This window comes from Myotis yumanensis, unplaced genomic scaffold (genome assembly GCF_028538775.1).
Source record: "Myotis yumanensis isolate MYYU_CA2020_CCGP unplaced genomic scaffold, mMyoYum1.0.hap1 SCAF_1, whole genome shotgun sequence".
NCBI lineage: Eukaryota > Metazoa > Chordata > Mammalia > Chiroptera > Vespertilionidae > Myotis > Myotis yumanensis.
The window spans coordinates 35,358,546-35,372,105 of NW_027223752.1; the positions used below are offsets into that span (position 1 = coordinate 35,358,546).

Here is a 13,560-nt window from a genome sequence, read left to right on the forward strand (position 1 = left end):
GTGAGCACCAAAGCCCCACTAAAGCAAGTCTTGCCCCTAAGGGTCTCTCCGGCACAGAAGTTCTCCCACTGTAGACACAGCTGATTCTCACAGCCAATTGGCCTGGAGGTCAATTCCTCCCAGTGATACCTACAACAATCAAGGCTTAACTACAACAAGACTGTGCACAAAGCCCACAAAGGGGTGCACCAAGAATGTCCACCTCAGGTAATTGGGGAGGCTGAGCCACTGGGCCCTATAGGACACCTAGCACAGAAAGCCACTCTATCAACACAGGAAAGCAGCCAAAATGCGAAGACAAAGAAACAGGTCAAAAATGACAGAAATGGAGGAAAGCAGACTACTGGATATAGCATTCAAAACCACAGTTATAAGGTTTTTCAAGAATTTTCTAGAAACCGCCGATAAATTTAGTGAGACCCTCAAGAAATCTAGTGAGACCCTCGAAGTTATGAAAAAGGACCAACTAGAAATTAAGCATACACCGACTGAAATAAAGAATATTATACAGAGTTCCAACAGCAGACTAGAGGATCGCAAGAATCAAGTCAAAGATTTGAAATACGAAGAAGCAAAAACACCCAACTGGAAAAGAAAAAAGAAAAAAGAATACAAAAATATGAAGATAGTGTAAGGAGCCTCTGGGACAACTTCAAGCATACCAACATCCAAATTATGGGGGTGCCAGAAGAAGAGAGAGAGCAAGATATTGAAAACCTATTTGAAGAAATAATGACAGAAAACTTCCCCTACATGGTGAAAGAAATAGACTTACAAGTCCAGGAAGCACAGAGAACTCCAAACAAAAGGAATCCAAAGAGGACCACACCAAGACACATCATAATTAAAATGCCAAGAGCAAAAGACAAAGAGAGAATCTTAAAAGCAGCAAGAGAAAAACAGCTAGTTACCTACAAGGGAGTACCCATACGACTGTCAGCTGATTTCTCAACAGAAACTATGCAGGCCAGAAGGGAGTGGCAAGAAATATTCAAAGTGATGAATAGCAAGAACCTACAACCAAGATTACTTTACCCAGCAAAACTATCATTCAGAGTTGAAGGTCAGATAAAGAGCTTCACAGATAAAAAAAAGCTAAAGGAGTTCATCACCACCAAACCAGTATTATATGAAATGCTGAAAGGTATCCTTTAAGAAGAGGAAGAAAAAGAAAAAGGTAAAGATACAAATTATGAACAACAAATACACATCTATCAACAAGTGAATCTAAAAATAAAGTGCATAAATAATCGAATGAACAGAATAAACTGGTGAATATAACAGAATCAGGGACATAGAAAGGGAGTGGACTGACTGTTCTTGGGGGGGAAAGGGGTGTGGGGGTGCGGGAAGAGACTGGACAAAAATCGTACACCTATGGATGAGGACAGCGGGGGGGGCGGGGGGGGGCGGGTAAGGCAGAGGGTGGGGTGGGAACCGAGTGGAGGAAAGCTATGGGGGGAAGAAAGAGGAACAACTGTAATAATCTGAATAAAGATTTAATTAAAAAAATGAATCTCATCTATTTATTAAAAAATTTTTAATGTGGCTAACAGAGGATGAAGCTCTGTGTGAACTGACATGGAACTAAGGCAAGTGAAAAAAGCAAGCTTCAAAATCATGTTTATATATCATGTTTTTAGCAACACACATTAAAGATATGTTTAAAGTTACTAACAAAAAATACGTTTTCATTTAATATCTATGAAAAGTAAGGATAACAGACCTCTCAGGTCTTATTTTCTATTTATACTTCTGTATTATTTGGATATCTCACAAAATATTGCCGCCCCCTCGCCTCCATTATATTACTCCTTGGAAAGAAATAAAAACACAAGAGCCCAGCCAGTGAGGCTCAATGGCTGAACGTCAACCTTTGAACCAGGTCATGGTTCAATTCCCGGTCAGGGAACATGCCCAGGTTGCGCTCGATCCCCAGTAGGGGGTGTGTGCAGGAGGCAGCTGATCAATGATTCTCTCTATCATTGATACTTCTATTCCCCTTTCTCTCTGTGTAATCAATAAAAAGATATATATGTATACATATATTTTTCTGTGTGTGTTAACCCTCACTTGAGGATATTTTTCCATTGATTTTTAGAAAGAGTGGAAGAGAGAGAAAAAGAGAGAAACATCTATGTGAGAGAAACACATTGACTGGTTGCCTCCTCATGAGCCCTGACCAGGGCCCAGATTGAGGAGGAGCCTGCAACGAAGGTAGTGCCCTTGACCGGAATCGAACCCACGACCCTTTGGACCGCAGGCTGACACTCTATCCACTGAGCCAAATTGGCTAGTGCAGTAAAAACATATTTTTTAAAAACACACACAGGGCCCTAACCGGTTTGGCTCAGTGGATAGAATGTTGGCCTGCGGACTGAAAGGTCCCAGGTTCGATTCCGGCCAAGGGCATGTACCTTGGTTGCGGGCACATCCCCAGTAGGGGGTGTGCAGGAGGCAGCTGATTGATGTTTCTCTCTCATTGATGTTTCTAACTCTCTATCTCTCTCCCTTCCTCTCTGTAAAAAAAAAATCAATAAAATATATTAACACACACACACACACACACACACACACACACAGAAACTTTGTGGGGCATGCCGGAGGCAGCTGATCCATGATTCTCTCTCATCATTGATGTTTCTATCTCTCTCTCCCTCTTCCTTCCTCTCTAAAATCAATAAAAAATATTAAAAAGTAAGTTCTGGAACCTTTAGACAAAGTTAAGTAGTCAAAATATTATCTCCTGTCGTAGCCATTTGCTCAGTGATTATAGCGTCTGGCCCATGGACTGATGGGTCTCAGGTTCAATTCTGTTCAAGGGCACATACCTGGTTGTGGCTTGATCCCCAGGCCTGTTGGGGCACATGCTGGAGGCAACCAATTGATGTGTCTCTCTCACATTGTTGTTTTTCTCTGTGTTTCTCCCCCTCCCTTTACTCTCTAAAAATCAATGGGGAAAATATCCTAAGGTGAGGATTAACAACAATATATAGTATATAATCCCTAAGACCCTAAACAATTTCATAAGCAATGCAACTAAGAATTTCTAAATAAAACACTTAAACTATCATTAGAATCATGATTTTTCAAGTCAGGACTTCCTCTACCACACAAATATAATTATGTTGCATCTTTAATTTAAAAATAAGAAGAAACCAGTTTACTAAAGGAATAAGGGCATTAATTGTAAGAAAAATTCCAAAAGGGACCACCTAGACTTTAAAATATAGTGACAAAACTGCTGTCTTTGAACCCTTCCTGTGATAGAAGTTCCAGAGCCTTGTCATAATATTGACTGCCTCTGTTTTTTCATCATGTTAATAACTCACAATGACAAACCTCATAGAATCCTAATTACAAACTCACATAGCTATTGCTTTGCTTTATAGATGCCTATTCCACATACATTTTCTCTATCCCCTTTAATCGTAGGTGTCAATCCTTTAGTCAATCACTTGTCACAAGTTTCAGGTCTCTAAAAACGTGTAAGAGGTTCTAACTTTTGACCTTAAGTGATTTATGGCTTACTAGAGAAAAAACTATGCTTCAAAGGTCAGCAAATTAGTAGATGATTACCTCACTGGTATGCAATTCAACAACTGGCCATAAAAAAGAATAGTTTGTCTCATCGTTGAAGAAATACCAAGTAACAATTTTATAGTTATTAGAACAAGAACATTAAACAAAATTAATAAATATTCATATCTATTGTTATCTATAAATTAGACTAACAGAGAGTATTTTCAGGACCAGAAGTAGGGTTGTGTCATCAGAACAGGAAACAAGAAACTGAGAAGGAAGAAGACTGATAAGGTTACAAATGTCACCAAGTTTAGAATCCATTGAACTTTTAGTACTGTAGTAGTGCTGACTGAGGGTATGAGCCATGTTCTGATTTTGACCAGGTAGTCTTAGAAGGCAGAAGAACAAGCAGGTTACTATGCAACAAGAAATAGGAACAAAAGATCAATCTTAAAGATTACTGACTAGCACATCCCCCTTATCCATGGGGAATATGTTCTAAGTACCCAGTGGATGGGATGCCTGAAAACTCAGACAGCACCCAACTCTATAAATACTGGTTTTTCCCCCTATACATACATACCTATGATAAAGGTTAGTTTAGTAATTAGGTACAGTAAGAGATGAATGACAACCAATAATAAAATAAAATAGTTATAACAATATCATAATAAAAGTGTAACATGCTAATTAGACCAGACGTCTTTCCGGACGAAGCCGGGGCTGCGAGGGAAGCCTGGGTACCGGGTGCTGGAGGAAAGTCCGGGTCCCAGGTGCCAGAAGGAAGCCGGTGCCATTAGCCAGGGGAAGAAAGGCCTACTCTTGCACAAATTTTGTGCATTGGGCCTCTAGTACTGTAATAAAATTATGTGAATGTGGTCTCTTTCAAAATATCTTACTGTACTATATTCACCTTTTCACTTAAAGGAAGCACTTTACGGCTTCTCTTTGACATATCTGAATTGCCAGCATCATTATTCTTGCACGTTAGGGCCATTATTAAGTAAAATAAGGGTTCCTTGAACCCAAGTACAGTTGATCTGATACAACTATTAAGTGACCAATGGGCAGGTAGCATATACAGCGTGAATACATTGGACAAAGGAATAATTCACATGGAGGGGGTGGGGCAGGAGAGGGAGAGAATCACACTACTCAGAACGATGTATGATTTAAACTTGTGAATTGTTTATTTCTGAAATTTTCCATTTAATATTTTCAAACCACAGTTGACCACAGGTAACTGAAACCATGTAAAGTGAAACTGCGGATAAGAGGGAACTACTGTATTACAAATCCTCCAGTTAAAAAGGTTACTAAACGATACTTTCATTCAACCGTGGAAGTATCCACTTGGTACAGAAACATAGATAGTCACTGGCAAGAAAAAGAAACTTAAAATTTAGTATGGAAATTAGGTGAGTAAACAAGCAAACAAACAAAACCCCTATACAACTGCAATACTATTTGATAAGTGCTGTACCACAACTACAGAAAATGCTACAGTTACCTGTAGAGAAAGAACATCCTAAGAAAACTTGTATAAATGGGCAAGAATATAAGACCCAAAACAGATTACACAAAAGGGAATTAAGTAACCAAAATATTAATACAAGCACACTGACATTAGTAAAATTAAACAAATGGCTTATCTGAACATAAGATTTTAAATCACCTGCAATGCAACTCAACTCTGCAACTATGTCACTTTTTTTAAAATATATCTTTTATTTCAGAGAGAAAGGGAAAAGGAAAAGAGAGGTAGAAACATCAATGATGAGAGAGAATCATTGATTGGCTGCCTCCTGAACACCCTCCACTGGGGACTGAGCCAGCAACCCAGTCGTATGTCCTTGACTGGAATCAAACCCGGGACCCTTCAGTCCATAGGTGGATGCTCTATCCACTGAGCCAAACCAGCTAGGGCTCAAATTATGTCACTTTTTAAGCCTAATTAAAAATGTATACTAAAGGCAACGTAGTGAAAAAACACCTTAGAGTAATGTTTGAGAAGTCAGTGAGAGAAACTGGTAACACTGAGAACTTGATCTCACTACATATGTAAGCTGTTTATAAGTAGGGCAACAAAAATTGTTTTCCCCCACTGATTTTCACTATTATTTCAGAGATGAAAAAAACTTTACCTCAGCATACAATTACAGTTATTCATTACTGACTCAGTCTGATAACTGATTCACACAATTTCTGAAAAATTGCTTAACCAAAGTATTGATAATCACATAATCTATTAAAATATATTTATTAAAACATAATGCAGTTTATTGCAACCCCTGCCTCTGATCTGTGCAAGAGTACAGATTGTTTTTGGAGAGAAGAGTTAAAAATCTCAAATCAGCCAGGCTGGTGTGGCTCAGTGGCTGAACAACAGCCTATGAACTAGGAGGCCATGGTCGATTCCCTTTCAGGGCAAATGCCTGGGTTGTGGACCCAGTGCTGGGTTGTGTGGGAGGCAGCCAATGGATGGTCTCTCATCATTGATGTTTCTAGCTCTCTCTACCTCTCCCTTCTTCTCTGAAATCAATAAAAAATGTATTTTAAAAATAGTAACAAAAAAAATTAAAAAATCTCAAATCAAGTTCTAGTTTAAGAGAAATTTGGAAAGGAAGGAAAACAACTTTCTGAAGCCTCACTTATATCCCAAACATTACTCAAAAATGATTACACATATATGGGTATTCTTTAAGTGCAAACCAAATCCTAGCACAGCACTTAACTTTGGTGTATTCATAGAAGGCAGTCAACTATTTTAAATGAATGAAGTCTTAAATGCACTTGTGAAGCACACAAGCAAAATATAGAAAGCTTACTTGTTAGGTCACATCAAAGTATTGTTAATACATTTTAAGTGTCATCATCAAATATTTTCCATGACAAATGAAAACATTCAATATATAAACAAATTCTCAGGTTTTTTTTTTAAAAAATTGATTTTTTTTTTAGAGAGAGAAAGAGAAGGGAGTGAGAGAGATCGATTTGTTGTTCCACTTATATATACATCCACTGGTTCATTCTTGTATATACTCTGACTGGGGATTGAACCTGCAACCTTGGTGTATCTGCACAATGCTCCAACCAACTGAGCTACCTGGTCAGGGCCCTCAGTTTTTTTATGTAAAATTTGACTATTGTAAAGGAAGCTGTTAAGATAACCATAATTCAAGGGCAGCTGAAGGAAAGGGCTGTGTCAGGATGCTGCCTTCTTCCCTTTCTTCTCCCTCTTTTTTCTAAACACTTCCATGCCTTGTAGTTCTTTTGCTTTCTCTTCTTTTTCTTCTCTACTACCCTTCATCTCCGCCTCCTCCTCCTCCTCCCCCCCAGTATCATCCCTATCAGCCAACCCAGAGGGCACGCAGTCCCCTCCCGCCTATCTGTGTGTACAGCTCTTCCTGAGCAGTGGTGATGCAGCCTCCTCCTGAGCTGGTCGTGACACCTGGCTAATTTGCATATTACCTGTTTTTATATATAGATATATAGATATGTAGATATATAGATATAGATACATACAGTAAGTCACTATGGGTCCTAAGGTTATTGATAGCAGCAAAGTGAAAAGGAAAGTTGAGAGAACAATGTAGAGCTTAAAAAAGAAATAACTGCAAAGTATGATAGAGGTGTTCACATGTCTGATTTGGCTACTGAGTATGGCTGGGTGAAATCCACAATTAGCACCATTTTAAAACATGAAGAGGTCATTAAGAGTGCTGATGTTGGGAAGGGTGTGAAAGTGCTCTTGAAACAACCATCACAGGCAACTGAGAAAGGCTAAAACAGGAAATCATTTGGGGGTCTGGAACAGATTAATTCAATTTACGTTATTTCTAATGGGAAAAATGATTCGAATTTTGAACAAATCACTGACAGCCTTTTAGAATGAATTAAGTTCAAGAACCAAGTTCCACTGTACACAGAGGGCACCATATACATGAAAAGATGCTCCTTATCATTAGTCATGAGAAAAAATGCAAGTAAAAACCACAATGAGATACTGGATACATACATACTAGAATGACTGAAGTTAAAAAGATTTCCCATACCAAGTGCTGTTGAGGATGTAAAGTAACAAACACTCATACACTGCTGAGGAAAACACAAACTGGTTCAGCCTCTTTGGAAAAGTTTTACAGCATGTAGTTTGCTTTGCTGCTGTAATAAATCACCAGAAACTCAATGGCTTAACACAACACAAATTTATTATTTTACATTTCTGTAGGTTAAAAGTCTGATTCAGGACTCCCTGGACTAATAAAACCAAGCTGCATTCTTTTCTGGGGGTTCTACAGGTAATTCATTTCCTAGCTTTTTTTCCAGTTTCTACAGATCTCTACATTCCTTAGCTTATGGCCCCCCTCCTCCATCCTCAAAACCAAGAACACTATCTCCCTGGCTCTGCTTTCCTTGTTGCATCTTGTTATCTGACTCTACTGCTTCTCTCTTTCCCCTTTAAGGTCCGTTGTGATACTCTAGGCCCACCTGGATAATCCAGGATAATCTCAATATTTTAAAGTCAGTTGATTAGCAATTTTAATTCCACCTGCAACCTAATTTATTCACAGGTTCCAGAGATTAGGATATACTTGTGGGACATTAATTCTGCCTACAACAGACAGTTTTAATAAAGTTAAACATACACTTATCATCTGACCCAGCAATTCCACTTCCAGGTGCTTATCCAAGAGAAATGAAGACATGTTCACACAAAAATCTACTTGTAAAGATTCACAGAAGTTTTATTCACAGTAAAAAACACACATAAGAAAAACCCTGAAAATAACTCAAATGTGTTTCAACTGGTGGATGGGTAAACAAAGTGTGGTACATTCATAAAATGTAATACTATTTTCAGCAATGAAGCCGAAGAAAAACTGCTGATACACTCAACAGCATGAGTGAACACAAATGTATTATGCTAAATAAAAAAAAACAACAGACTCAGAGTATTTCATTTATATGATATTTTAGAAAAGACAAACATCATTAGTTACCAGGGGTTTAGGGTGGATGAAGGGCTCATTATAAAAGAGAAGCTCAAAGGAATTTGGGGTGCTGAAACTATTCTGTATCTTGATTTTGGTTGTTGCACAGCTTTATGCAATTGCCCAAACAACTGTATAATGAAAAGAGTTAATTTCATTTCATGTAAATTAAAAATAAAGTTAAAATCTTTCTGAAAGAAAGATACAAATACATCATTTTTCACGAATAAGAGTGGCAGAAATTTTTAAAAATCTAGCAATGCCAATCTGACAATTCCAAGTGTGGGCAGTTACTGCAATTTAAGAGGATAATTTGGCTGCAGTTAAATTGAAAATGCACATCAACCGATGGCCTAGCAATTCCACTTACAAATATGTATACATTCTAGGAAAATCTTCACACATGTGCTCAAGCAGACATGCACAAAGATATTCATTGAACATTGTTTGAAGTACTAAAAAACTGAAAACAACCCTCCAGTAGGGGAACGAATTAATTGTGGCAGTGGTTATTTAAAAAAGGAAAGGAAAAAAATGCATAAGGAAAAGAATCAATCCTGATGGCTACAAATGTGATTTTGAGAAGGGTAACTTATTGGTTTGTTTATTTAACAATAGTATATATTGAAAAGAGCACCATACTTGGAATCTGGAGACAAGCATTTAGCATTTATTTCCAACTATGTCACTAACTAGCAGTCAGACTATGGACTACTTACTACATAACCTCACTTTTCCAGGAAAATTAAAAGCAAGGCTATATAACCACTAAGAATATTTCCAACTCAATAATTCTATGATTAAGTACATAATAAAAAATTATAATCTAAAGCCCCTACGTAGAGAAACTATTTTTCCCAGACATCATGAAATCAGAAACTATCAGAGAAACAGGACATCTTTGTATAGTGATACATAAAATGGACCAAATTTCTTGGTATATTTTTGACGCACTTTTTAATCAAGATCACAAATTCAGAAAGAACATATAAACAGCTCACCCTCATGTAAAACATATATTCTCTCATTTCAACATTCTAAAACAAGTTAATATTATTGAGCCCATCTTTACTTGTCAAGTTCAGGTCTGTCTAGCCAAAAATCATTCAAGCACATGGTTAAGATTCACTTGCTTCTTTAAAACATAAAGATAACCCTCGCCGGTGTGGGCTGCAGGTTAGAGCTGCGGCCCTCGCACTGAAGGGAAGGTTGAGGGTTCGATTCCTCCATTCCCAGTCAAAGGCACTACCTGGGTTTCGGGTTTGCTCCCTGCCTCTCCCCCACCGCCCCTCCCCACCCCAATCTGGGCACCTGCATGTGTCTCTCTCACATGATGTTTCTCTCTCTCTCCTTCCCTGCCTACCTCCCTTTCACTCTCTCTAAAAAGCAATGGAGCCCAGCCGGTGTGTCTCAACGGTTGAGTGTCGACCTATGAACCAGGATGTCAGGGTTTGATTCCCGATGAGGGCACATGCCCAGGTTGCGGGCTCCATCCCCAGTAGGGGGTGTGCAGGAGGCAGCCAATCAATGACTCTCATCATTGATGTTTCTATCTCTCTTCCTCTCCCTGTCTTTCTGAAATTAATAAAAAATAAATTTAAAAAAAAAAAGGCAATGCACACAGAACCTGGCTACCGAACCTGGCTAGGCTGCTGATCAACTGAATGCTGCCTCCGTGTCCTTCATTCTTCGCCGACTCCATCCACACCTTTGGGAACCCCTGGACCTGCTGGGGCTGGACCCCAACATCTGACACCCGAACAGGGACCCCCTAGCACACCTGACCAGTGCCCGTCTGCAGCAGATGTGCAGCCCTGAGCTGGAACAACCTGTTCATTGGGAGGATCACATGTGCCTCCTTTTTGTCTGTCCATATGTCCCAGCTTTGCCCCACATCTCCTTTCCTTTTTCTTTTCTTTTTTTTAATCTACTTGTTTGCTGGTTCTTTGGCCTTTCTCCTTCTCTCCTGAACACAGCCTTTTCTAGAATCTCCCTACCCTACTGTTCCAGGAAGGGAACCTCCCTTTTGTGCTGTGACTAGGGGGTGTCTGGTATATGCCCCATATGTGGAGTTGTCTTGTGCCAAGAGCCTGACATCCTGGGCTGAGAAAGCCCTGCCCCGGGACTACATGCTGACAGGCCGTTCCTCCTTTGTCCTGTATTGGCCCCTCTTGCCCTTGTGTCAAGAGGGACCCTCTTCTCACAGTCCATTTGCAGGCGAGGGGAGCCCAAGGCAGGTGCTGGGCGTGGAGGCCACGGGGGCTTAGGCTACCAAGGAGACAGAACTGCCCCTCCCTCATTCGCACACCTCACATCACCCTGCTTGGCCCCGAAGGATGGCTGGTTAGCCAGAGACTGGTAAAATTCCTCAGGAAAGGAACAACCTAAGACAGGCACAGTAACAGAGGGGCCATCAGGAGACAATTTGGGGGTCAACAGAGGTGGGACACAGACCCTCACCCCCCCAACTTTGCAGAGGCCTGAACCCTCACCCCTTCTGAGGGAGGTCTCCTGCCCCCATGGCTGTTTCACTTCCCACGCCGCTCAGATCGGGACCCAGGTAAAAACAGAGACTGGCTGACAGCAGCTGCCCTCTCACTGCAACAGGACTTGTTTCCCATTTCTACCTTGGACCACAGGGAAAGGGGCAGCTGAAAAAAAGGGCTGTGTCAGGATGCTGCCTTCTCCCCTTTCTTCTCCCTCTTTTTTCTAAACACTTCCATGCCTTGTAGTTCTTTTGCTTTCTCTTCTTTTTCTCTCTACTACCCTCCATCTCCGCCTCCTCCTCCTCCTCCTCCCCAGTATCATCCCTATCAGCCAACCCAGAGGGCACAGCTGACTCCTCCCCGGACACCCACACCACCATCAAGCATGGCCGATAGACCCTTGGATCCAGCCGTTCAATGCGCTGACACTTCGGGAAGCCCATCACCAATGACACCGCCCGCTAGCCAGATCAACAAGGACAACCAAACCACCGACTTGAGGACAGCTGAAATCCTTGACTGAAGAGGCCAGCGACCTTCTACAAGGCTCCTTGTGCACTCCATCCACTATGTTTATAGCTATGCTCGCTATCATTGCTTGTCAGTCTTCTTCCGAGTCTTAACCCTTTGCACTCCGAACCATTCTGGACATTGGCTACCAGCTACTCGACGCTACTTTGCGGCGGAAACGTGCATTTACAGACCCTCGTATTATTTAGTATAATTTTGGAACCAAGTAACATATAATGATATTGGACTTATATGAATTGGGTGACATCGAGGAATGTATATTTGCAAAAAAAAAAAATATTTTATTGTTTATAATTTTGTACAGTATGATAAGTTTTGTAACACTCCCCAATATGCATTGCAGGCTGATTAGTGTATGTTTGACAGTAATAAGTGGTTTGACGCCTGCCACCAGGTGTTTTCCTGTTAGAACACACAATGCAGTCCCGTTTTCTTTGTCCCACACGGGAATATGTAGTTTATTGTTTAATCCGACACAAAACCCGCTGACATTTCTTGTATATATCTTAGTAATTTTACGGTATTTTGATTTAATTTCTTGTGCCATTTCAAGATAAAACTTCAGGGAAACACGCATGTCTCAAAAAGTTGCGTTGAAATAACTCAATTCCCCGTAATCACTAATAAACTGCAATGTCCCCTGAGAGGGGACATCCGAGTGATATGCTAGAATTCCGATGTCCCCTGAGAGGGGACAGCGGAGTGCAAAGGGTTAAACAACCCAATCCGAGAGGTGGCCACTGATTTACATGCGCTATCATTTAAAAAATAAAAAAGGGGGGAATTTGCCAGAAGCCGGACCATCCTTACTGCTTGACACAGTTGCTGCAGGGAAGAAACATCTGCACAGCATATGTTTCAAGGGACCTGGCATATATGGCATACTGTTCTTAATATGTTTGCTCCCCTTCTTGGGGGTATGTGTTTTAACCAAGGTCACCTCTCCGACAAAGGTTGTTTCCCCAGGTAGGTATTCTCCCCTGAAGTTAGGGAGGGAATAAAACCCCTTAACTAAGTGCCAGGCGGGTAGTTAATCACTTTAACTATGAACAATCACGCTTAAGCTACATAATCTTTACTCCCTGGAATGAAGATAAGAAACGCCCTAACCTTTGGAATAAAAATTGATAGTATTAAAATCAACTGGTATAAATACAGATGTAACAAGACAATAAAACACAGAACCTGGCTACCGAACCTGGCTAGGCTGCTGATCAACTGAAAGAAAAAAAAAAGGCAATGCAAAAAATATCCTCAGGTGAGGCTAAAAGACACACAAAAAACATAAAGATAACATGAATTGCTTTTTGTATTTTTGCCTGTTTCACCTATAAAGACCTTACATTATAATTTTATAGCTTCAGCCTGCTACAATAGTTTAAAGAGCCTTTAAAAACTTGTCATATGCCATGTCCACACGGATCTAGTAAAAAAAAATCTGTACTTCGTAATCCAAAAACATGTTATTTAACAATTTCATTACCACCAATACTTACTCTTCAAAGACACCAATAACCAGCATGTCATTTGTTACTATTGCAGAATTTAATAGGTTATTAACTTCTGCCATAATCCAAAAGCATAATTAGAATACAATCATTAAGACATGATATAACTTTTTTTAAAAAGCAGAAATATTAACGTCTTTCACCTTGTCAGTAAAACCAAAATTTTAAAATTCTTGTTCTACAGAGTTTCCATATCGAAATTCTTACGATTCTAAACGCGTACGGAGACAAAACATACACTGCATATGTACTTGTAAAATCCTCCTAGCTATCAGATTTTAATTTCAGCGCTAACTGCCAAAAAAAACACACCTTTCGACCGAAGCATAAATTCCGTACACATGACTGTATGTCAATCAACTAAACACAAGGTGCGTTATTATTAGGAAGTTATATAATTTGCACTAACGATTGTTTAAAACGCCTTTCATTAAATGCAGCAGCTTACAACAATTTACAGGCTTCAAAGTTCACCTAGTAAATGATCGGAAACTATTTACGAGAGCAGGATTTTCT

The 13,560-nt window shown here is 39.9% G+C and overlaps 1 protein-coding gene across 2 annotated transcripts in view; it reads right to left on the reverse strand.

Moving 5' to 3' along the window:
* PALS1 (protein associated with LIN7 1, MAGUK p55 family member) overlaps positions 1-13,560 on the reverse strand; it is an 84,925-nt gene that overhangs the window by 70,680 nt on the left and 685 nt on the right. The window lies entirely within an intron of this gene.